Below are 26,360 nucleotides of genomic sequence, written 5' to 3' on the forward strand. Positions count from 1 at the left end.
AAATACCTGGTCTTTGTCCGTTTTTTGATAAGGGAGTACCTTCTATGGTGGTTTGAGAACGGCATTCATTAGCCCAATGTCTCCCTCTACGGCATCGTGGGCAAATACCTGGTATTCTATTCCTTTGATACCTACTTTTGTTAAACCCTCCTCCTATGGGGCAATTCCTTTTAAAATGTCCTGTTTGTTCACAATCATAGCATGTTTTTGGCCTGGCATCTAAAGCCTGTTGTACTGCAGCTGCCAAGACTTGCCCTTGTTCATTAATATCTCTACATAATTTAATATATGTGTTTAAATCTTCATGTCTCCATGGTCTAATAACCTCTCTGCAGCAACGATTTGCTTGGTCATAAGCCAGTTGTTTTATTAATGGCATTGCTTGTTCTGTATCCCCAAAAATTTTGGCAGCCATTTGAATTAGCCTATCTACAAAGTCAGCGTAAGGTTCATTAGCTCTCTGTATTACCTTAGATAGCTGACCTTGTAAATCTCCATGTCCTTGTAAAGTCTTCCATGCCCTAACTGCGTCTGCAGCAATTTGTGCATATATAGCAGGATCATATTCAATTTGTTGCCGTTGACCCTCATAAGGTCCTTTTCCTAACAACATATCTAGATTTCTTTGAGGGTAACCGGCTGCTGCATTTCGCCTAGCTGTCTCCGTGCAAAATTCCTCATTGGCAACCTTCCATAACAAATATTGTCCTCCATTTAGTACAGATTTACACATGCTAGCCCAATCTGCTGGCGTCATGTCCAAGTTAGTAATGGACTCAACCATGCTTACCGTGAAGGGAGCTTGGGGACCATAGGTTGTTACAGCCTCCTTTAACTGCTTCACTGTTTTAAAATCTAAAGCACGGTGAATTCGCTGCCCTCCTGCCTGTTCAAGTACAGGGCATGCTAATCTTTGAGGTCCTGTCTCAGGATCCCATTTATCAACTACGGGGTTTGAGGGCCACTCAGCTGTCTCCATCGGTGGGGCTGTTGGTTGAATTACGCCCTCTTGTGATAAAATGGAGTTGGTAACAGCCTCCTGTTGTGGCCTTTTTCCTAACAACCCCTTTTCCTTTAAATTTTCTTCCTCTGTCTGACTAGCTCGAGAGACCTTCTCTTTTGCTTGATCTAAAATGTCTTTCTCCATGGTCTGAACCTCTAACAATTTACTTAACATCTTTTCGGTTTGTTTTTTACTAATTTCTAATCTACTATAAAGATAACGCAACCCAATAAGATAGCACAAAACAAAGCCGAAACTGAATGAAACAAAAACGGAATAAAAAATCGTTGTATCAATTTTCTCTTCCTCAGGGCCGACAAACTTCAAACCTTTAGTCAACCATTTTTTCCAGTTTGCCTGAGAAATTTCTAGGGATAGGCAGCTTGAAACAAAAACAAGATAAATCAAAACAATAACACATTGTTTTTTGAGTTGGTCACCCATTCTTTCGCTCTTCCTCAGGGGCGAGCAATTTCACTTACCTCTAAGCTTCAGAAGTTCCCCGTACGAGCCGCCAAATGCCGCAGTCTGGCTGGGCACAAATGCCGCAGTCTGGCTGGGCACACAATCACGAGCCACCACACAGCTTGTAGATTCAAACAGCAACTCTTTATTCCCGAACTCACACCAGCCGTCCACAATCACGTTCTGGGGAAATCCACGTTCTCTTCCCAAATCCACCTTCTCTCCCAAATTCACCTCCACTGGGCTTCTATCTCCAAAATATACTGTCTGAATCCCGTGAGAACTCAAGGGGAACTCAGGCAGCAGGATACGCCCTATTCCCAGCAGGAATAATCTTAAACCTTAAACCTGGAACCTAAACTGGGAACGCCCTAAACAAGATTATCTTAAAACCGGGAACACCCTAATCTGCCTTGGTCCTTGAGCAAGGTTAAGTACATTCAATGTCACTGCAACATGGGGTACGCTGGCAAGGAAATTGTCATACTTACTTGGCTAATGGCTCCCAGCAAGGCCCTGCCCCTGAAAGCATGAATTGATATTCATTAATATCACTGCAATATAGACACAGAAATGCAACATTTCCTACATTTGGGATGATTCTCGTAGGATACAAATTTAATTGAAAGCTACTTAAAACTCCATTTTCTAGATATAGTAACTTGAATATTATGGGAAATCATGAAACTCTGCTGAATGGACTCCCAGGATGCATTTCATCAAGAATGGAAGTGTCCATTTGATCATCCTTAAGCTTAAAGTCTGTTTATGAAAGTGGAGTCACTCTGGTGTGCTCTTGTCACTGCTGTACAGAGAGGATGCACCAGTAGAGGGACAGCCTGGCAGCCACCAAAGGCCACTTGGCCAGGAAGAGTATAGACTCCAGTGGCCACCCCTCCCCTTATTCTCTATTACTTTCTTTGGTTCAATTTTTCTTCTAGCCCCCTACCTGTCTCTAGTGAGGTAGGACATTTTTTACTGGTACATCTCCTGTATCTGACACTCTGTTTCTCCTATCAGTAAACATTTATTAATACACATATGTATGATTTATTTTTCAAACACACATTTAAAGATCATCCTTGCCATAGTTTGGATGTTTTTGTCCCTATAGGGATCTTTTCACCCAGAAGGTGATAGAATTAGGAGAAGGGACCTTTGGGAAGTGACTGGGTCATCAGGGTGGTACTCTTGTGATGGGATTAGTGTCCTCATAAGAATAGACTCTGGAGAACTGTCTTCCCACTTCCACTATGTGAAGAAGGTGCTATCTGTGAACTGAGAAGTGAGCCCTCACCAGGCACGAAGTTTGTGGATGCTTTGATCTTGGGCTTCCATACATTTCTGCTGTTTGTAAACCTCCAAGCCTATATGGTATTTTGTTATTGTGGCCTGACAAATTAAGGCAATCTCTAAGTAAAAAATACTAATATTAGGAATTTACATGCAAAAAGCTAAGAAATCTCTTTGCCTAGGAAACTAAGTATTCAAATAATATGGTATTGGATTTGGCCAATGCTTGGAATATTGGATTCTCACTACAGAAAAGAGCTGTCAGTGAGCCCCAGAAAGTTCAGTTGGCAAAAATAGAGAATGATGTTATTGGTCTAGATGTGTGGAGGTGTAAGGGCAGCTTATATGGAAACAGGTAGGAGGGAAAAGCACACAGCAGAGTCACATTTGCATGCTGGGCAGACCTTGGCTGCTGCCCTGGGACAGGCCCCAGGGAGTGACCAGCCCTTCAAAGATGCTCCTGACTCACTCACTGTTCCATCCTTCCTGAGGAAGGCAAGTGGCACAGGAAGGGTCACACACAGCCCTGTTTCCTTGAGCCTGCACAAGGCTGGAGGTAGAGTCCTGACAGCTGAGGGGAGGTGGGAAGAAGAGCCTGAATGGGCCAGACACTGCCACTTGCTGTACAATTAACTGGGGCTTCTGCTTTCTCATCTGTGGAGTGGGCACGATAACAGCTGCACACCATTTGAAAATGAAGTGGGAGGGTACTTAATGGGAAGCCCTGGTAAGTCCTCCTCTCTTTTCTTTTGATGCTTTCCTGCCACCTTAGCCTTTTCCCTTTCCTTTCTGGATGTTCAAGTCCTTCCATTCAGTTTTGCCTTCCAGTGCCTCTTAATATTATTTCTTTAAAATAGCATATACTCATTGAGTTTGAGTCCCACCTTTTATGCCATTTATAAAATGCTTCCACAGAAATCATTTGACATAACCTGGAAAGTTTCTTAATTATTATGTCCCTTCTTCCATTGAGTCAAGGAAACTGAGTCCCAGACTAGGCAAGCTCCAGTCTGAGACCTGCAGCCAAGGGCCTCTGAGCTGCTATTATCCTGCTGGGCCCCTCAGGGTGTCTGCTGTCTTAGCCTGGGAGCCTGGACACTTCCTCCGCCACCTGCAAAAGCAGAGCAGCTGAATGAATCTGGCTTTAGGGCATGGGACCCATTCCCTCTCAGACTTTGTATACAAATGTAAAAGTCTTAGGAAGAAGAAAGTATCTGCATCAAAATGGGGCTCTCTTTATACCCAGGGACCTGCCTTAGAGGGTGAATCTACCTCAAATTATACACACACTAGCTGTCAAGATATCCTTTCAGATGTGGCACAAGTGTTTCCATTTCCCCCAAGCTTACTTGAATGACTCAGTTTTATGTTCTGAAACACCTGGGGTGGGAGCAATGTTTCCTTTTCATTTTCTAGTGGCTGTATTCCCTGAAGGTCAGAAACAATGCACGAGTGGTGTTAGCCTTTGGTGCTTTGCCAGAGGATGGTAACTCAGCAACACATTGTCGCCCCACAAGAGTTGAGGGGGTCAGATCAGGCTTTTTACTCTGGCAGCTTCCACTGAAAAAGCACCTCCCCAAGTTCCACAAAACTCAGCCTTCAGGCAGGAAGGGAGGTTTCCCTCATGGCATCTTGCCCCCCTGCAGACCTTTTGACTTGTCTGTGTTTGTTTCTGTGATTTTGGGCGCCTATTGTGAAAGTTTCTGTCTTTGGAAAATTTGAAAGTCTGACTCTGAACAAAAGGGAGGCCAAGTGCTCTCTCTCACAACAATGTCCCCCGCCCCACCCCCTGCTTTTTTGTCTAAAGCAAGATTCAGCAAGTGACTCTGTGTCCAAAGAAAATGCACTTTCCCCCACTGTCTTTCCTTCAGCAGAGGGCAGAGTCTTCTTGATTTGTTCCCTGGTATTTTGGTTTCCTTCAAGATAATAACAGAATTTTTTCCTGAGGCACAAGCCATCCTCTGCTTTCTGGTTGTAGATGGCAGCATAACAAGCCCAGGAACTTGAGCATAATTTCTTTCATTGGCTGCTATCTTTCCCCATTGGCATGATGGGCTATTTCAAGGAATTGTGATGCTGAATGTGTTTTTTATTTGTGATTTTCTACTTCATTGTCTTTGCACTGATGGCTCATGTTGTTAGCTCATCTCAGAGTTCTCCTTAGCAGAGGTTTCTGGCATACCAACATGTAGTGGGGCCACCAGTGACAATGTTCTGTCAGATCCACAGCCCATCCCCTGGCCCCATGTCCTTGAGCACACAGCCTATGTTTGCCATTCACATGGCTCACTAACTTCCCAAACTGGGGCCATAGTTTGTTCCTTCTGTGTCCCAGCCTCAAGCATAACACCTTGCACACAGTGGACCCTCAGTATGCATTTTATGAGCAGATAAATTACTTCAAAGATAAAACAGCTAAGAATACTCAGGTGCCATTGTGGTTATGATGAACGAATCACCCCTTTGGAGGGAGGTGTCAAGAAAACATCATGAAGGGTACACCTTATTCCAGTCTGTGACTTGGCATGACATGCTGATCTAACTGCAGGTGGGTGGAGGGAAATAGATGAGGCAGGGGAAGGGCAGAGGGTTCTATAAGCAGGGCCAATCTCACTGTGAAAGTGAGACAGCTTTCATAGCTATGCTTGTGCAGGCTGAGCCAGGGTCTCTCATGGCCTCCAGATCAGCCACTCCTGTATTCCTTCCCAGGCTTTGGACTCTGCATGAGAGTCAGCCCATCTCTAGATCCCTCCCAGGTTCCCCAATTCAAGGCTGACCCTGGGGTCCTTTAGGTGGCAAGTGTAAGTATGGAGGTTCCCAGCTAACTGACTACATCAAAAGTTAAAATAGTTCAGGTATTTGGTAGTGTTGGCAGCTACTTGAGGCTACAAAAGAGGTATAGGAGCCTTAGCTGCTCCTAATAAGAGTGTGACTGATTATCAGATTCAGATGTAAATAGTCACAGTCTATGAAGGCAGCTTATATCTACGCATTGGGAAAGTGGGTTTCTGAAAACCATTTTTAAGAGGAAAATAACTAAAAGCAGGCCAGAGGAGAATATTCTGGGAATTGAAGAGTCTGAAAATTATCATTTATTTTAAAAATAGCAGAGATTAGTATACAGATATCCTTTGGTCTCCATGGGGCATTGGCTTTAGGGTCCCTTTATGGATACCAACGTCTACAGATACTTCAAGTCTCTTATATAAATGGCAATAGTGTGGTATTTGTGTATAACCTTTCCATATCCTGTATTATACTTTACATCATCTCTGGATTACCTCTATAATACCTAATTCATACATGTGTTTTAATCATTTTTTTCATTGCAGTGACCAAAAGTCTCACAAGAACAGTCAGAGGTGTATTTTTTTTTTTTTTTGGCTCATAGTTTCAGAGGTCTCAGCCCATAGATGGCCAACTTCATAGCTCTGGGCCCTTAGTGGGTCAGAACATCACAGTGGAAGACTGGGGAAGGAAAGCATCTCAGAACATGGCAACAAAGAAGCAGAGAGAACGCTGCTTGCTAGGGACAAAATATATACCCCAGGGATCCATCTCTAGCCACACCCTTCCTGCCTACATTTACCACCCAGTTAATCGATTCAAGTAGATTAATGCACCAATAAGGTTAAGGCTCTCATAACCCAATTATTTCACCTCTAAACTTTTTTGCATTGTCTCACATATGAGCTTTTGGAGGTCACCTCATATCTAAGCCATAACACAAGGTGAATTCTATGTAAATAGTTATTATACTGTATTGTTGAGGGAATAATGACAAGGAAAAAAATATGTGCATGTTTAGAGCACATTTTTTCTTCTGAATATTTTTGATCTGTGGTTCATAGAATTTGTGGATACAGAACCCACAGATATGGAGGGCACTGTATTTTAGCTGAAGAAACTAAAGATTCATTGAGATTTAGTAGCTACATTAAGATGTTTAAGTTCCTGTCCTGAGGGTTTTGGGGGATGGGCCTCATTGTATAATTCAGAGGACAGATTCAGAATAATTTGTTTTGGTCGCATATAGGAAAGGATTTTCTGACAGGAAGAGCTGGAGTGAGGAGCTACTAATATGTGGGCAAAATACGATGTGAAAGTGATGTTTAGTGTTGACTAATGGTCTCCTTTAATCTTCCCCATGTCCATACTAGATAGGGTTTTTGTCTTCATATGATGGGTGATAAGGCACAGAAGGGCACAGTGATCTGCCCAAAGTAATGACAGCAATCTAAAGAGCAAAGCTGAAGCATTAGCTTAAGGAAAAACTCTGTAGGAAACATCACAGTCTGAATTTTTACCAAATATGACTCCCTTACCATTACCAAACTAAGTAAAATTAGTGTGTATTAGTTTTCTCAGGCTGTTAGGGTGGTTTTTAAAACAGACATTTGTTTTCTCATGGTTCTGGAGGCTGGATGTCTAAGATCCAAGGTATAAGCAGGATTGGTTTCTCTGAGGTCTCTTTCCTGGTCTTGCTCTGTCCTTATGTGGCCTTTTTTCTGTGCATGCCCATCCTTAGTGTCTCTTCCTCTTCTTATAAGGACACCAGTCATATTGGATAAGAGCCATAAGAGCCCATCTTAATGATTTCAGCTTAACTTAATTACTTCTTTAAAAGCCCTATCTTCAAACAGAGTGTTGGGTGTTGGAGTTCAGTGTATGAATTTTGGGAGGGCACAATTCAGTCCATAAGTAAGAGGAAATTGAGTTTTTGTTTATATGCAAAGCAGTTTTATTGATCAAAAGAAATTCTAGGAAGAATAAACCTTAATCCTTTAAAAGTTTTGGTATTTAGGTAGAGCAGACAATTTATGCCTACAAAACACAAAGAATGGCCTTTGCCCTGAGAGATGGTGGCATGTGCAACAAAGAATGTCAGTGGCCAGACCCATAAGAATTTCCCAATAGTTTTTAGGATCCCACTCATATCCCCATCCCCAGGAAACCATCCATATTGGAAGGGCTATCTGCCATATGATCAGGGGTCAGAGACTATTCTGGGTGAAGATGTCCTTTCAAAGTCTTTCCCAGTAGGTGACATAAACATCATGGATAAAATCCTAGAAAGAAGGAGTATCCATCCTGGCTGGTAGTGTTTTAATTGCTAAATCAATTGGAGAAATTAAATCAATGAAAGGTAATGGGTACCAAAATACATTTACGTGGGATTAATAAATTCTAGTGTTCTATAGCACTGTGGGGTGACTATAATTCACAACAACCTATTATATGTTCTATGAAGAACTAGAAAATAGGAGTTTAAAGGCTCCAAACAGAAATAAATTATAAGGAGATAGAAATGCTAATTACCCTGATTAGATCATTATATTTGTATACATGTAATGAACTACCAAGCTATAACCCACAAATATGTACAATTATTATATGTTAATTAGAAAGAAAAGGTCAAAACAAAACACCCCTGAAATGCTGTTGTCAGAAGTACGTTCACTAGCAGGACTTTTCCATGGCTGCTGGATGTAAAGTCCCCCTCATCCAGCTGGTCCCAGGGTGAAGGTTCCATGGCAAATATAATTGCAATTACAGTGACTGAACAACAGTTCAGTCCTTGTGGTGTTCTCAGATACTATGTGAAGATCTTTATGTACATCATCTCATGTAACCTAATGTTTACATTTATGATGTCAGTGCAGTTGCTGTCTTCATTTTACACAGTGAGGGCACTGAATTTAAAAAGGTGAATTGGGGTCATTGTGCTGCTACCACACCTAGTAAGGGACACATTACAGGCTCATCTGACATCTTTCCTGCATGGAGCCATCTGCATTGATGCTGATCAGTTTAAAGAGAGTCCCATGAATGTCAGTTAATGAGTGGGGATCTTGCAGGGTGAGTCTGGTCCTGCAGCCTCTGCCAGGGCTGCTGTAAGTGAGGTGACGGCATGACACACAGCGCACCATCTCAGTAAATGACTTCCAACTTCACCTTTTTTTTTTTTTTTGTTAATTTTTTTTTATTGGTTGTTCAAAACATTATAAAGCTCTTGACATATCATATTTCATACATTAGATTCAAGTTGGTTATGAACTCCCGATTTTACCCCAAATACAGATTGCAGAATCACATCGGTTACACATCCACATTATTACATAATGCCCTATTAGTAACTGTTGTATTCTGCTCCAACTTCACCTTTTTTAACATGGGAATTCTCACACAGGGAATGTTTGAAGCAGAGGAGCTTACTTATTTATCCATCACTGACAGGGAAGACATGTGTTTTCTGTGTAAGGGTCAAAACTCACATATTAAATACAGTTATACAAATCCTGATGGAAGAATTTCTTCTTGCTTCAATATTAACAGCTCGCTAGATTGTGGGGGTGATGGATATTAGGGATTGTACCCAGGGACACTTTACTGTTGAGCTACATCCCCACCCTTTTTTATGTTTTGTTATCAGACAGGGTCTTGCTATCTTGCCTAGGACCTTACTAAGTTACTGAGGCTGGCATTGAACTTGCAATCCTCCTCCCTCAGCCTTCTGTTTTGTTGGGATTACAGGCATGTGCCAATGTCCTTGGCTCAATGAATTTTTTAATAGGATGGTTTCTTATTGCTGTCAGTGCATGGAGCTCTTTCTCAATAGTCCATTCTGTTTGTTCTGAAGGTAAAAAAAATACAGTTAGAACATCTGGCAGAAATGGTATAAAATTGGTTCACCTTCATACATGGTATTTTGTTAAAAAACTGGCAAGAAATCCCTAAAAAAATAAATGCCAAATGTTATCTTTGAAATAAGGAGAGCAACTAAGAACAGAGCAGGGAGGAAGAGCATGAGAAGAAATTTAACATTAAACAGGGACGAGAGGTGGGAGGGAAAGGGAGAGAGAAGGGAAATTGCATGGAAATGGAAGGAGACCCTCATCGTTATACAAAATTACATATAAGAGGAGCTGAAGGGAAAGGGGGAAAAAAGACAAGGGAGAGAAATGAAGTACAGTAGATGGGGCAGAGAGAGAAGATGGGAGGGGAGGGCAGGGGGGATAGTAGAGGATAGGAAAGACAGCAGAATACAACAGACACTAGTATGTAAAAACATGGATGTGTAACCAATGTGATTCTGCAATCTGTATATGGGGGGAAAATGGGAGTGCATAACCCACTTGAATCAAATGTATGAAATATGATATGTCAAGAGCTATGTAATGTTTTGAACAACTAATAAAAAAAACTGGCAAGATATTGTAAGGGATGTTAGGCTCTTGTTCTATGAACACTATTCTCTTGATGGAACTATTAAATAAATGAAGTAATTTCATCTGGCTTTCTAGTTCCAAAGATATGTAAACTCAACAAGTCTGAGACTCATATTAAACTCATATTAAAAGGTATGAAGTACCAAAGTCAAATATGTTGTAAATATACCTACCAAATGTAACTTAAATGTGGATATCTGTCCATTCTCTGCCTTCTTTCTTTATTAGCTCCATCTAATTTCCAAAACTCAGTTTATATGCTCATATAGTTTATGAGACTTCACAAGTCTTGAGGGGATGAAGAATAAAACAAATAGGATTCTTTTGGGTCTAGTCAAATTGTGTTTGGGCCTCCATTCTACAAATAATAATTGTGTCATGTAAACTATAAATGCTCCAAATATAAAGTATATCTGCCTTTTTAGTAAATTAACCAAACTAGCTCAAAACTATGTATTTGAATTTGTACCGATTTCTTTTGGAATAAACAGCCAAATAGAGGTTTTGTTTATATTCTAAGCTGTGGAAACATAAACACAACATTTGTGACAGTACAGAACAATCATTTTTAAAATGCTGGGGAAGAGGAGGTGCAGAGGAGTGTCTCTGTTGTTTGGGAGATGGTGAAGGTGAGGACGGCATTGTGTCCAGGGGCATGGGAGGAAATTGAGCTCTTTTCCAATACAAACTTTCGTGAGAACCTGTGGCGTCTCGCCTCCCAGTGTAGAGCCTGTGAAAACAGGCCACGAGGGAAGTTCCTTGGTAGAAATAACAGGGCGGCTGATCCTGAGAGTGTGCTGTGGAAGGAAATGGCAGCTATTTTAGTTGCTTAGCATCTACCTTTTGTTTATGGATCATTTCCGCTCTGATACTTGTGGTTAAAGAAGCAAGTGTTGGTTTGAAGGAGATTAGATTCTTATCTATTTTTAGTTGTCACTAGAGTGTGGCATTTTAGGGAGGACTTCTTTGATAAAATGAGAAGTGAGCTGGCTGCTTTCCTGCACATTGACATTTTCATGGCTTGGAGGGAATGGAAAGCTGGGCCTTGTGTTATAGAGTCACACTGTTTCAATATTATTCTCATCCTCATACAACCTGTGCTGGCCGGATAATGTCCCTCTAACTTCGGAAGGTGTGTTTTAACACTTATTTCTCTGAAGTATACTTTGACATTTGTAGAACTTTCCTGGCAATGTGACCTCTGGTGATTTTAATTATATTTTAGGAAATAAAATGTGTTCAGGTGAATCTGAGACTTAGGAAACTACTTTCACATTTGGGTATTGTAAGCTGCAGACTTCATTCTGACATCTCACATGGCTCCAGAAAGATTGGGCAGCACTGATTTGCAGATGCTGTGCTTCTTTTATTGACTGACCTCTGGCTGAATCCAGACTGTCCCAACAGTATTGAGCATAGCCTTGCTTGTTGGATGTGGACAGGATACTGGGAGGACATAGGCTTTGCTTTGATTTGAATCCCAGTCTCCACTAAAACTAACCTGTACAATCCTGAGGAAGTTACTTACCCTCTAAGAGCCCCAGATTATAGGGGCTCTTAGAACTTTTAGTCTCTGTTGCCAGCATCCCCTAACATGACCCCCAGTAGTTCATATCCTCATCTTGAGTGCACTGTGATTTTCAGCTTGTTTCTATCTATAGAATATAGAAAAGGTGTTTGAATCTCTTGCCCTTGATGACATTTTTAAAAATATTTTTTTTTAGTTGTAGATGGACACAATACTTTTACTTATTTTATTTTTTATTTGGTGCTGAGGATTGAATTCAGGGCCTCACATGTGCGAGGCAAGCACTCTACCACTGAGCTACAACCCTAGCCCCACTTGGTGACAGTTTATTTTATAGGTTCTACCTTAACAGACTGGAAGGAGACTCTTTCTGCTGACATCAGAGAATCAAGCTGTCATATTATTAACTTTGAAAAGGGCCATGTGCGAGGAAAATGCAGGTGGCCTCTAGGACCTGAGGAAGCCTTCAGTCCATAGTTGGTTAAATGCCAGGACCCTTGTCCTATAGCTGCAATGAAAGGAATTCTTCCAGCAATCTCAATGAGCTTTCCCAGTCGAACTTCCAGATAGGAGTGCATCCCAACTCACACATGACTACAGCCCTGTGAGACCTTTAGCAGAGGCCTTAGATCAGCTGTGCCTGGACTCCTGACCCAGAAAATTATGAGATAATGGGTGTATGTGTGCACACGCACACATATGTGCACGTGCATTTAAACTACTGAGTTTATGCTAATTTGTTATGCATCATTAGAAAGTTAATACAGTACTCACTGAATTACATGTAGACTCAAGAAAATAATCCATGGTCCCCAACTCTTCTGGCTTGAAAATTCAGAGTCAGAATTCAGGAGAACCATCAGCCTATGGAAATGGAGAAAATACTAAAAAGAAGAGAGTCAGGTTCATAAATTCTTTAGCTAAATTCTGCCCAGATTAGTGGCTAATCCTTGAATCTTACATGAAAGGGACAGGCTTTAAGCAGCCAAGCTAAGGACAGGAGAGTTAAACTGTTTAGCCAACCAAGAAGTAGTATTTTAAGTGTGAAACCAACCAGCTAACTGCCTGCGAACAAAAAAGAATTACCAGCTCACATTTACGGCAAGGCTACTGTCAAAAAAAGAGAAGAAAAGAAAAGGAAATATTCTTTACTTTTCAGAATATAAGAGAAACTAGCATCTCCTAAGGATAATATTCACAGTGTCTAGGATACAAGGCAAAACACAAAGAAGCATCAAAATGTGAACCATTTCCAAGGAAAATGACAGTCACCAAAAATTAACCTTTAGATGACCCAGATATTAGAATTAACAAATACGAATCTTACTATAGCTTGTAACTATGGTTAATGACAGAGTAGAAAATTATTTTATAATAAAGGAAAAAAGAGAAAAATCTCAGAATTAATAAGAACTACAAAAAAGATTCTAAAATGGAAAAGCATAATATTTTATATAAAAATTTCATGGATATATTTAACAACAGTATGTAGGCAGTGAAGTTGAAAATAGATCAAAATTAAAATCTTCAATTATGAGAAGAGATTAAAAAAAAAAAAACTATTGAACCCCAAAGACCTATGGAGCATTACCTAAAGGCTTGGTAGTTGTCAGTAGAGTCCCAGAAGAAGATAAGAAAAAAATACTTGAAGAAACAAAGGCAAAAATTTTCAAAGATTTTGTGAAACAATTTATATGTTCAAAAGTTTAATAAAAACGAATAAAGGAAAACTATGTCACCAAGATACATTACAGTGAAATTGCTTAAAAGCATACGTAATGAGAAAATCTTATAAACAACCAGAGAAAGTTATAAATTATACAGAGCAACAACATTTTATAAACTGTTTCCATCGGAAACAACTGAAGGCAGAAGGCAGTGAAAAACTTTCAGGTGCTAAAAGATCCAAACAACCATAGATTCAGAAATCTATATCCAGCAAAAATGTCCTTCATGGAGAAGGCAAAATGAAGACATTTTCAGATAAAAGAAAAATAATCCATCGCTATCAGAGCTCCACAAAAGAAATATAAACGGGGAACTTTCAGGTGGAAAGCACAGTATAGTAGGTGGATAATTGGACTCTCGGAAAGAAATGGAGAGCATTCAAAAGGTAAATCATATTCTGGGTAAACATAAAAGATTAGTTCTCCTCTTCATTTCTTCTATAAATGTTTGCTTAAAAAAGATTACAATTTTCCTTTGGGATTTAAAACATATGTAAACATAATATATATGACAGTTACTGCACAGAGCATGGAGAGACCTCATGATAGCCATGTGTCCACGCTTGATATGGAGTGTTGTAATTAATCTTAGTGGACTGTAGAAGTTAAACAATCTTCAGAGCAGTCATTAGATAAAATAATGAGAAGAGTCACAACTTAAAAAAAAAAGTGGATAATTTTTTTTAAAATACAAAGGCAAAGTGGGGGCAAAGGAACAAAATAAATAAATAAAACAAGCAGAAAACAATAAAATAGTACCTAAATACACCCATACTAATAATTATATTTCTTGTTAGTAGTCTAAATACTCCACCTAAAAAAAAAAAGAGATTGTCAGAATGCATAAAATGTTATTAGAAACCTGTTTTAAATAAGACATGGAGATTAGTTAAAAATGAATGGGTAGAAAAAGAAACTAGATAAACCATACATTTAGGAAGACTGACATGGCTATATGGATAGCATATAAAATATACTTTAAGAAAGAGTGTTATCAGATTTTAGAATGGAAAAGGTGCAGGTGGTATTTCCAGGGGCTGACTCATTGCTACCTCCAGAAACTCAGCACTTCTCCATTCAAGAAATTATTAAGTTGTTCAGACTATAAGCAGAGAAGTGGTTTTCCTAGATGCTTCTCCTGGATTTGAGGTTGACAGATAAAATTGTAAGAAAAACTGGCAGTTTGACAAATGCTTATGTTTATGAAGTGGGCCCTTGGCCAGGGAGAATTGAAGGATTCATTCTCCATGCCAGTGTTGCCGAGCTTCATTGAAAAGGACACTCTACTTGTTCCTGGACTGCAGATGCTTTTCGATGCAGCACCCATAAAACTGAGATATGTCCACAGAAGTATGTTGACATTTAAGACAGAAAAGACTTTTTCAGAGTAGTAAAAGACAGTGTGTGGGGGTTGATCTTCCAAGTGTACACATTTTTGGAAACCTAAGTTTAATTGTGTGAATGCCCACTAATGCTCAAGTGGCTTGAAAATATTTCTTGCAAAGATGGTCTTTTATTATTGTAGAACTCAGATGGCTTTGACTTTTCAAAAGGAAATGGCAAAGAAACTTACAGCTAGTACAAAAAGCAAAGGAATTGACAGAATTAGAGGGAGAAATAGAAAAACTAACTGTCACACTGGAAAATGGCAAACTCAAATAGAATAGTGTTTCAGAACAGTTTATTATTATTAAACAAAATAATAATAATAATAATCAGTGAAGAGATAGAGGATCTGAATGATGCTAGCAACTTCCAGTTTGAATGAAATTCATAGACCAATATACGTAACAAGTACAAAATGTACCTTCTTTTTTGGTACAAATATGCTGTGTTCATGAACAAAGCTCAATACATTTAAAGGATTTAAATATATGAAGTATTAAATTAGATATCCACAGTAGTAACATGTCTAGGAAAACCCCAAACATTTAATAACTAAATAACACTTCTAAATAACCCAAGCTAAAGAAGAAATTACAAAACAAATTACAAACTATTTAAAACTGAATGGAAATGAAAATATAGCATGTTAAAATTTGTAGAATGCATCTACAGCAGTGCTGAGAGGGAAATTTATAATTTTAAATGCTATATTAGAACAGAAGAAAGGTTAAAAGTGTGTGATTCCACCTTGAGATAAAAAAGTAGAACAAAATAAAAACAAATTTATTACATGAAATGAACAAACTTATTGAACAATAGAACATATCAAAATTGACATAAGCTGAAACCAAAAAATATCTGAATTGCATGTTGAGTACTGTGGTAATAGCAATTGCAGTGAATATTTATCATTAATTCATTCAGCCAAATATTTTGAGTGCCTGTTATGTGCCGAAGAGGAGAGCTAAGATTATTCAAATGGAGGTGGTGTTGAGGTATAGAAAATAGAAAGTAAAGAAGTAGAGACATGTAATAGTAAATACTACCATGATAAAAGGAAACTCAATTGAAGGTATTATTAACAGTGATATAACAGTGTGGCAGATTTTATTAGAGATTTCCTTTCTGTGCCAAGAACTAAATGCTTGGAATAAGTGGCCATGTGACACCCCCAGGAGAGCCAATTCCAAGCAGAGGAACCCCACTACAAAGGCTGAAAATCAGGATAAACTTGGGTTCAAGGACTGGTGGACATAGTGTTTGTCAGAAATTTTACAGGGTTAGACTTTTCTTTTTTCTTTCTTTCTTCTTCTTCTTCTTCTTTTTTTTTTTTTTTTTTTGCTATTTTTTTTTTGCTACATGCTAGATGAAAAAAAAAAAAAAAGAAGAGGGAAGGTGATTCTGTTTTTTTTTTCCTGTATTTGACCTCTTTTCTTTCACATCTTTGATTTAAAAAGATCTTCACAAACATTTCTGTGACAAGAGGAGAACTTCATGAAAATATTTAATAGTTGTATATATCACTGATGCAGACCAGGTTATGGAAATTGTTTGTTAGGGCCATGGAATACTTAATGACATTGTCCACAGCTATATGACATTGTCCACTGCTGTATGCATTTCCTTCGAATAGGAAAATACATTAAAATTATACTGAGCCTTGCTGAGCATTTTCTTAATGCCTCCTTGTGAACAAATTATGGCACTGCATTAGTAGAAATAACGTATGGTTCCTTTTTGAACTGCAATAATATAATAAGTTTTGTGTAAAACTCTCCAGTATTGTAATCTTATAGAAGTAGTGTTAGTGTGGCTTTCTGACTAACTAGGATTTATTTCATTATTTAATTTTTCTCCAAGTGTGAGGTTTTTGTTTTGGAAAATGCTCAATGCAGAACACTATTTCTGGACTTGGAACACATGAGAACCAGCCCTCAGACCTTTACTATGTACATCACTGAGTGTTGGGAAGATCAGATAGAAAACCCCAGAAAACAGGCACATCTACCAGTGTTGCTCTTTGCATTTTGTTTGTCCTACAACTGAAGAGGTCAAAGAGCAACATGTGTCTAGATTTAGGTCATATGGTAATATTTCAACCCTATCATGGGCTCTTAATTATTTTTAGACAATAAGTGTAAAATATACAGACTTAGGTTATGCGGAGAAAAGCACACTTGATACCAACAAATTAAAGTTTGTTTCATATTTGTAGTTAACTGAAACATTGCTAGTAAACTAGAATTGCTGAGAATAGCAAATAACACATTTTTGGTTTGGAAAAGAAATTACTTTGAATAATATTGAAAAGGACTGATTTCTTTATAAAGAACTCATTCAGCCATAGAAAAAGTCTTGTTTCAAAATCTATTATTTTGGTAGATAGAACAATAACAAAAGAAACACAATATTCTTTATAGGTGGTGAGTGTGTGTGTGTGTGTGTGTGTGTGTGTGTGTTTCTGTTCAGCCTTCTATTTTGCTAAGGAACAAAAAAAAGGAGACACTTTGGCAACTTTGACTTAGGGATTGGGGTTAAAGTAAAAACTTCCCATCACTAAAAACTTTTTAATAAAATATGCTTTGTAACAGAGGATAGAATGTTATCGGAGAGAGATTAGACAAAATTAGGAGTGTGAGGATTGAAATCTACCAAATTTTGCTATGTCTATGTATGATAACACAATGAATCCTCTTTTATATATCATTATAATGCCAATTAAATTAAAATAATAATAGAACAGAGTTCAGTAGAATAGAACAAGTAGATCAGGGGGAAGGAGGTGGGGAGAAAAAGGGAAGGTACAGAGGAATGAGATTGATCAAATTTTGTTATGTGCATGTATGAATATAACATAATTAATCCCACTATTATGTGTAATTCTAGTGCACCTATAAAAAATTAGAAAAGTCTGATTTCTTAATGGAAATTTTATAACTAATAACAATGGTAGTTCATAAAAGTTTTTATTTTTTATTACATATTTCTAATAGTCAATAGAATAATAAAACCTTATTAAGTATGGCTCATACCTTATTCCCTTCATATATTCTCAGTATTCATTTGCACTTGATACATCTTCCTGTGTCATTCTCTTAAGACTATTGCTAGAATCCAATACCTAAAATTAACAAAACTTGTGATGAAGCATAGATGTTGTAAATAAGCTGTCATCCACTGGAAGTCTATGCCTAGTTGCAGGGGAACCAGTACCTCCCTAGGGAATGTTACTGTGTAGAGTAAATGCATTTCACAGACTAGATCTGTGCCAGGGACTCTTTATGATTTCTTCAAGCAGCTTAAAATGTTTGCATCGCCCACATCTCTTGGAAGAACTATAATATTAATAATAATCATAATATTAATCATTATATTAATAATTCATGTTTGCTTTTAGGAGTTTTTGTATTTTCATTTGCATTGGTGCATACATAAGGAGTATAGTGTTGGGGGATTATCTAGCGAGTGTCTGAAACTTTTTTTTTAAACATTTATTTTTTAATTGTAGGTGGACACAATACATTTATTTTATTTTTTTTATGTAGTGCTGAGGCTCGAACCCAGGGCCTCACTCATGGTAGGCAAACACTCTTCCTCTGAGCCACGACCCCAGCCCTGAAACTTTTGATACATGCACTGTCATTATGTTCAAAGCAGATGTGGATGAGGGCAACTGAAGCTAATGAGAAACTTGTTCAGGACAAGCCCAAACGTGCCTAAATTGTGTGGCCTCAACCTAAGCCCAGGACATTTGTCTTCTTATGCAGGACTCCTCAGCATGGGCTACAATAACATGACACCAGAGGTTCAAAGGAGAGTAGTGGTCCCTCCCCAGGACCTAAACAGTAAAAGGACTTCAACCCTTTGGAAAACTCTGATTGGTGCTCAGGGAAGCAACGGCTAGAAACTGCCTGAAAGTGTACTAATGGATGCCGTGGTTTACACGACCCAGGGAATCCCTGGGTTAATAGGAGGTTTAGGGAGGAAACAGCTCTCGGGTCCTTTCTTATCTCTGGATTACCCTTGGAGATAATGTCATATTAATAAGTAGTTTTTAAGTTACTCTTTATTAATGAAATTATATTTTTTAATGGCCCAAATCAGGAATTCTCTGTAGATCTTGCTTCCCAATTTTCTTTTGGGGAAAAAAATCCACAGAACATTCAGAAAAGCAATCCAATTTCCATAAATGAAAAATTAGAATTAAAGTGCTTATCCACAGCAAGAAAAATTCCTCCATGTACTATGTACTTTGCAACCCAACTCATGGCATTCTGTTTTCTTTTTTCTTATGTTTTTCAATCGTTTTATTGTTTCCAAGCTTAAGCAGTTGATCCTTGTATGATGGACAGTTTTTATTGAAATTGGAATAGACCCCCACCTAAAAATCCCCTGGGTGCAGGATAATATAATAAAGGTGAGCAGAAATTTATGAAGTAAAAAGCAGAAAGGTAGTAGAGAAAATAAAATGAAACAAACTGGTGTTTAGGAGGCCTCCATCTAGAAAGACACACACATACCTTACCATGAAGCTATGGATCATGTAGGTACCCTGGAATGTGGAATACACAGTCATGTACTTTCTTGAGATTTGAGATTGAGATGGGATCTTGAAGGATGTGTTGAAGGGCACAGGACAGGACAATACTGATGGGAGAGACCTTGTACACGTTGACATCCAGGTGCTTGAGACCAGCATGAGTTAGGGCTGAATTAAGGAGTGGGATTTTGTGCTGCTCATGAAAGATTCTGTGTGTAGGTATAAGTCAACAGTGATAATGAATAACAGCACCAGTAATACCACCCTGGCTCACAGTTTGTTCCTCTTGGAGTGTTTAACAGACTATAACGTCTCTACCCTCTTGTTCTCTCTTTCTGTCTCTCTGGAATATTCTCCTTGCCTTTTACAGAGGTGGTACCTTCTCATCATTCCAGGGAAAATCCAGGCCTTTGAAGTGGCTTCTCATGTCTCTCTGTCTATGTCACCATATTAGCTGACCATCATCAGCCCCACAAGGACATGTCACTACCACTTTATGTTTAGTAAATTATGTCCCTTCCTAGTTATCCAATTTCTTACTTCTGCCTTCCTTCACTGAGATGTCAGCTGAGTGGAGAGAGAAATTTGGTGTCCTTTTGGAGACTCCATCTCTTTGTGGAGAAGGGTACCTGGTGTGCAGTCAGTATTTGGTTGAAATTTCAATAAATAACTGAGTGATCAAATCTGACATTACTGGGGCAACCAACTCAGGGAAGGGGGAGACTGAGGAAAGAGGCATTTAGCATAACTCAGGCAGGAGATCTCGCTCAGGGCAGAAGGGAAACCTATGACAGATTTCACACAATAATTGTAGGACTTCAGGAGCAATGTGATAAAGATGTGAGCAAGGGAGAAAGGCCAGTGGCAACTATGAAAAATGTAGCATTTATGGAATATTGGAAAAAAGTCCATAGATCCAGATTCTGATTTGAATAAAGCTGTGGAAGGTTCCTCAGGAATTGCATGTAGAGAGGGCAGCTAGCAGGTCTGCCTGGAGCCCACAGGAGGCACAGACACACAGATAATTGAGAATCTTCTGCATATAGGTAGTAACTGAGGATATAGGAGTGGGTGAAAAACAAAATGGTAAAGGAAGAAGAAAGCAGTCATAGGAGCATTATGCTGTGGGGAAGAGGAATGGGAGTGGGAGGAGAACCTACAGAAACTCATGATGATGTAGGAACTGGATCCACACCATGTAAAGACCAAAAGGGCCATTGGATACAACCATGGGGAAAATAGGGATGTTTCCCCAGGCTGCTACCCTGAAGGGGAGGCCAGATAGCCCACAAAGCAGGGTGACTTAAGGCCAGGGGAAAAGAAGTTGAAGGGGGCAACTTGCCTTGCACTTGGTGGAGAAGGGGAAGACTTTTCTATGTGTGTGTTCACATCAGTGCTAATTGTGTGATATTTCTCTGATAGGAGAGGTGTGAGGGGGTGTCTGTGATTAAAGAGAAGCCGGAAATCCACACGGGAGTTTACACTGAACTCCAAGCCTGGCTCTAGCTCCCCAAAGAGGAGTGAGCTTTGGGAAATCAGCTTTCCTTCAGATAATGGGGTCCTGTGAGAAGAGTGGCTATTACCCGGGGACCTGTGCTTTTCCTGGCATATGGGGTAGGATCATCTGCTAACAGAGAAATTAGGATAACCGAGGAGGCCATAGGATAGGGATGAATTTTGGAATTTGGAGATAAGGAAAGCAAAGAGAAGACACGAGGAAAAGATTTCTCAACAGTCACTTTGGAAAACTGCTTGCCAGCAACCACTAAACTGGACATATGCATACCCTATGACCCAAGCACCTCCCATTGTGTGCACCTCTAGCACCATCACCAAACCATAAGTGTATTTGTTCACAGTAGTACTATTCACAATAGCCCCAAACCAGATAGCAACCAAATACCTACCTACAGACGGGTGAATAAAGGAGGTTTATTCATGGCAGTAATGCAAATGAACAGCAACAGATGAATCTCTCCAAAAGCAGCCAGACATAGTTATATTAAGTACAAATGTGGCAAAATTAATCTAAATTCTTGCTGCCAAGAAAGTGGTTTCTTTGGGTAACTGTGGGGAAATTGGGATGCTAGCCAAAGCCTCCTTGAAATTATTGGCCACAGTGACCAGGGAAGGACAACAATCCTAGGAGTCCCAAAGACCCCTGATTTCCAGGCATGAGGCAGGATAGAGAGGTGTGGGCAAGGACTTCTGCTTTTCCTATGGAGACAGGCTCTCCTGCTGAGGGATGGTAACATTGTACAGATGATGCTGAAAAGGAAGAAGACACAGTTGGAAGTACTTGTTGGCTCCTAGCAGGAAATTCATTCTCTTGGACTGGGGAATTGTTTCTATTAGTGGGAGATGCTGTTAAATACCCTGGCTTAATTTGCACATTGCCACTTCTGTTTATTAAGGAGATTCCCTGCTGGGCTTACATCCTGTATTGGTGCTACTTTCTAAATTGTCAGCTGTAAGGTCTTCCCTCACTTTCTATGTGGGTGGATGGGAGGGAATCCTGTCCCTTTCCTCTCAGGATTCCTTGGGCTATGATTACTCAGGGTCCTAAGCATGGTCATCATTCTGAGAGGTGAAATATTTGCCCTTTGTCTGTTGGTATCAGTGACTGGCAGCTTTTTTTCTTTCTTTTTTTTTTTTTTAACTCACATTGGTGTGAATTTTCCAAGAAAAAAGGATTTTTCCTCATTATTTTCAATTGTAAAACAGATTAAAAACTCTTTTCATATATTTCTAGCTAAGACAATTTTAGCAGAAAAATAAAATGAACCCTTAACAAATATCTGCTGAAATGGCAAACAATAGGCAATGTGAAGGGAACTGAGACTGGCAAACTCACTGTTAAAATCTCCACCTAGAAGCTGGGAGCACATTAGTGTTCTGTCTTAGGGCATTTTGTACCAAGTCAGGTAGGAAAAAAGTGTTTAAATGCCAACTTTCGTTTCTTCTTATAACTTTCCAGAAAGCATAGCCCGAGTTCTTCTGTCTGAAATTACCAAATATGGTGATGATAGAAAGAGTTTTCCCTATTGCTTTCCTGTGCTCACCTGTGAAAACAACTTTAATTTTAGCTAATGCAATGTGAACAACCAGACAGAGCCATTTAGTTGGCCTGAGTCTCTAGCATTTGGTTAGAAGTTTTTCATCTTTTCACAGGATCCTAAGAATAAAGCAGGATCTGTAAACACTTTATCCATACTGGATTTTCTATTGTAGAAAATAGTCGTTTTATATGGACATAAGGGTAGCAGATAATTCCTAAAATTTTCCCACATCTTGGGTATAGCCTATGATGTGTGGCTTGTTCAGTTCCTGGGAGGACTCTTTTTTGTTTTAATGATTGGAATGGTTTCATTATCAGTTAAATTAGAATTTGCCCTCCATGTTCCTGGATAACACCAGCTGGAATTCCACTTGCCTCATGTGCCATTTAAGCACACAGATCACTATTACTTTACTTGTGGAGTCCAAAATAAATGGAAGCCTATCCTCTGAGAGGAAGATTAAGTTTTGAAATGAACACTTTGCAGGGATGCCTAAGTCTCAGCATCTGCCACACTGTATATTTCCCTAGTGACTGGTTGAATATATTCTTTATGGTGTGATTTGGGGAAACTGCAAGGTGCTGTGTGCTGCTAAATTTCCCCTCTGAGGTCAGCGTAGGACCTCACTGTCTTTGTCTGCCCTCCTTCATTTGCCAGGAGTTATAGTCAATCTTTCACATTAATATTTCCACCTGGTGTCCATCAGGCTTATCTTTAAGCTAGGAAGGAGTTCAGGGACCACAAAGTTGTAGGTCCCTGGGATGATGGCTCAGCTGAACGGGCTGGTGCTGAGCATGCATTCATCCTGGGAAACCCCAGCCTCAATAAATACAATCCAGTAAACCTAAAGCCTACCTACCCAATCATAGGTCAAAGCTAAAGTCTTTCAAGACTTCCTGTTTCCTCATTCTGTTCTTTGGTCCAGAGCTCCCCAACTTGGAACTCTGCTTTATCCTTTTTGCATCTCTACCCTTCTTTTCTTCCCTGAAGTCCTCACTACCTGTCTGGGTTCTTTCATTATTTCTGCATGTGCCCAGAAAATAATCTTGTCATTTGACCATCCCAATACTGGCATCTTGGGCTCAGGGGCAGCTTAGCAGTCTGCTGGAGCACAAAAGTACAGTCTCACAACTTGAGGCTGTCTCAGGGCAGATCCCTCTCCCAGCTGACCCACAGTTTTCACAGCAGCATTTCACCTCTAAGGCCCCCCTTTCCTTAATGCTTTCTCTCCACCCCTGTGGAAAGAAAATGAGGAAGGACACCTCAGCCTCCCAAACCACTCAACTTGCACACTTATCTGTCCCACCTTCATCTTTCTATCAGAGAAGCAAATGCTTGTCCTCCAGCTGCAGTCTGCTCCCTTGCCCAACCTCAGTATCCCTTTTTCTTGGGAGACAGCTCTCTCTTTTATGCCTCCTCTTAATTATCTTCCACTACACCTTCACCTCTTAAATGTGGCTGCATTTACCTGCTTGTAGTCATTCACTCAACACATATTCATTAAGCACCAAATTTGGGTCAACCACTGTGCCAGGCATGGAGAAACCGCAGGTAGCAAAACCCATCTGCTGCCAGTACAAAGTGTCTATTCATCACCTATAACTCCTCCTTTCCAACCCAACCAGTCACAAATGTCATGCCCTCCTTGCTCATCTATTATTCTCAGTGCCAAGTGCATCATCTGACATACAGTAGGTATGAAGCCACCAAATGAGTGCATCTGTCAAAAAAATATTGTTTTAATCATATGAATGCTTTTGGTAACAAGATTCTTTGATCCTGCAGATATTGAGTGAACACCCAGAACAGGTCAGGGAATGTTCCAGGCATTGATGAGAAGGCAGTGAATCCATCACAGCCTCTTACCTCACGGAGGCATATTGAATGGGAAACACACAGGCTGGTCAGGTACTTTCCCACCACTCTTGTCCTTTTTCTAAGCAAGGGTAGTGCAGGAGGTCAGGCAGCAGCCAGTCATGCTGTACCCTTGTTTGTGGCCTTCAGCAATTTACTCGACCCCACCAATCTCACTTTCTTTTACTGTACAGTGAAAGTTACAGCAGTGTTACTTTATGGGGTCATTTCCATGCTTAAGCACATTATGACTCACAGGAAGCCAGCCCTGAGCACAGAGCTTGCCCTTGGCATGTGGTAGGTGTTTAGAAAACTAAGCTATATGCCCGTTGTTATTCTTTCATCAATCAGGGTACATAATGTAGGGTTGGTCTTAGAAATATCACCTAACATTAGCTTTCCAATGTATGCATCCATTTATGCTTCTGTTTTCTTACATATAAAATATAGGAGCTGCAATTTTAGCTCTAAGAATTGTTTCTCCTTCATGTTATTCAACTTATTTTCCTATTTACTTAGCACATATGAACACACATGTGTATATGTATATATACATATATGATGTACATGTATATATATGTATATGTGTGTATATATTATATGTTTATGTATATGTACATATATATGTATATAATTTTTCTAACAGCATTTGGAGCAGCCAGAGACATTCCTAAGCACTCATTCAATTCTTTTTTTTTTTTTTAATTTTTTATTGTTGGCTGTTCAAAACATTACATAGTTCTTGATATATCATAATTCACAATTTGATTCAAGTGGGTTATGAGCTCCCATTTTTACCCCATATACAGATTGCAGAATCACATCAGTTACACATCCATTGATTTACATATTGCCATACTAGTGTCTGTTGTATTCTGCTGCCTTTCCTATCCTCTACTATCCCCCCTCCCCTCCCCTCCCTTCCCCTCCCCTCCCCTCCCCTCTTCTCTCTCTGCTCCCTCTACTGACATTCGTTTGTCCCCCTTATATTATTTTTCCCCTTCCCCTCACTTCCTCTTGTATGTACTTTTGTGAATCAACCCTCTGAGGTATTTATTCCATTTGAAACAAGAACACCAAGGCAAAGAGAGGTTAAATTTTTTAGGAGGATTCTGTAGCCAATAGGTAACAGTGGGCCAGGTTGGTTTGTGGTACCTCAGTTTTCTTTAGTGTTATTATCTATATATTTAACTTCAGGAAATCTAACTAAAAAGGTAAAGATGGACTGAATTCTTTTAAGACCCTGCCATTCTTCATATGAGCTACAGCCAAAAATTAGCCGGTCCAAGTCTAATCCTGACAGTATCAGCTAGGTGTCCAGGTTCCCATCAGTATGTCTACTCTTGATTGGGAGAGTGATTGGGATGATGATAAAAAGTCTTTACAACCTGTCCACCAGTAAGGGTCCCATTCTCAGCATTTTTCATATTATTATTCATTTGATCATTACAGTAACCAAAAGAGGCAGGTTTTAGGTTTGTCCCTATTTTACAGATGGATAAATTGAGGATCAGACAGATTAAACAACCCATCCAACATTACACAACTAAGTGTGGACACAGTATTCTAGTGGTCTGGCTCCAGGGACCAAGTATTACCACCATGCTGTGCTCTCACCTCTTGTTACAGTTTTTGAGGCTGTTCTGGCTCATAATCTTTATGATCATTTTTTTATAAATATAAGTATCTTTAAAGAAAATTATGTTATAATAATCATACTGAAAAGAATGAAAACAACCAGCAATGTAAACAATAATCATTAAAAATCGCTAATCCTAAAGTTCAAAACATTTAGATTTTAAAAGAATTTAGAATACTTTTTATTTATTCTGATAAAGACAAGATTGGGTATCAACACTCTTGTTAATGGGGGAAGATGATATTCATGAGAACTTAAATGCATACAGCCATTCTGAAGTCCAATTTGGCAACACAGATCACATATAAAATAAATTTTATTTTATTTTGATGAGAATATATCACATGACATCTTCCCCTTTCACAAGTTTTTAAATGCACAATGCAGTATTGATAACTAAGGGCACAGTGTTGTACTAGCTCTCTAGTGCTTATTTATCTCAACCCCCATGAAACCATCTCAACCCCCTGGCAACCCCAATTCCATCCTTTGATTCTATTAATTTGACTCCTTGGATGGATGGGTGGATGGATGGATGGACAGATGGACAAACATATAAATGGATGCAAAGTGCTGGACCCTATTCATTTTACTTCACATCATATACAGATCCTAATATCAATGTTGCTCTTCAGCT

The 26,360-nt window shown here is 39.3% G+C and overlaps 1 protein-coding gene and 1 pseudogene across 13 annotated transcripts in view; both read left to right on the top strand.

Annotated features, from left to right (window-relative positions):
- Cobl (cordon-bleu WH2 repeat protein) overlaps positions 1 to 26,360 on the top strand; it is a 287,464-nt gene that overhangs the window by 152,041 nt on the left and 109,063 nt on the right. The gene's annotated exons all lie outside the window — the stretch shown is intronic.
- On the top strand, positions 1,984 to 24,985 carry LOC131424458 (dimethyladenosine transferase 1, mitochondrial-like; annotated as a pseudogene).

The sequence above is a fragment of the Marmota monax genome, unplaced genomic scaffold, assembly GCF_021218885.2.
Source record: "Marmota monax isolate L192 unplaced genomic scaffold, Marmota_monax_Labrador192_F-V1.1 WCK01_AAM20220418_F8-fsc00430, whole genome shotgun sequence".
Classification (NCBI taxonomy): Eukaryota; Metazoa; Chordata; class Mammalia; order Rodentia; family Sciuridae; genus Marmota; species Marmota monax.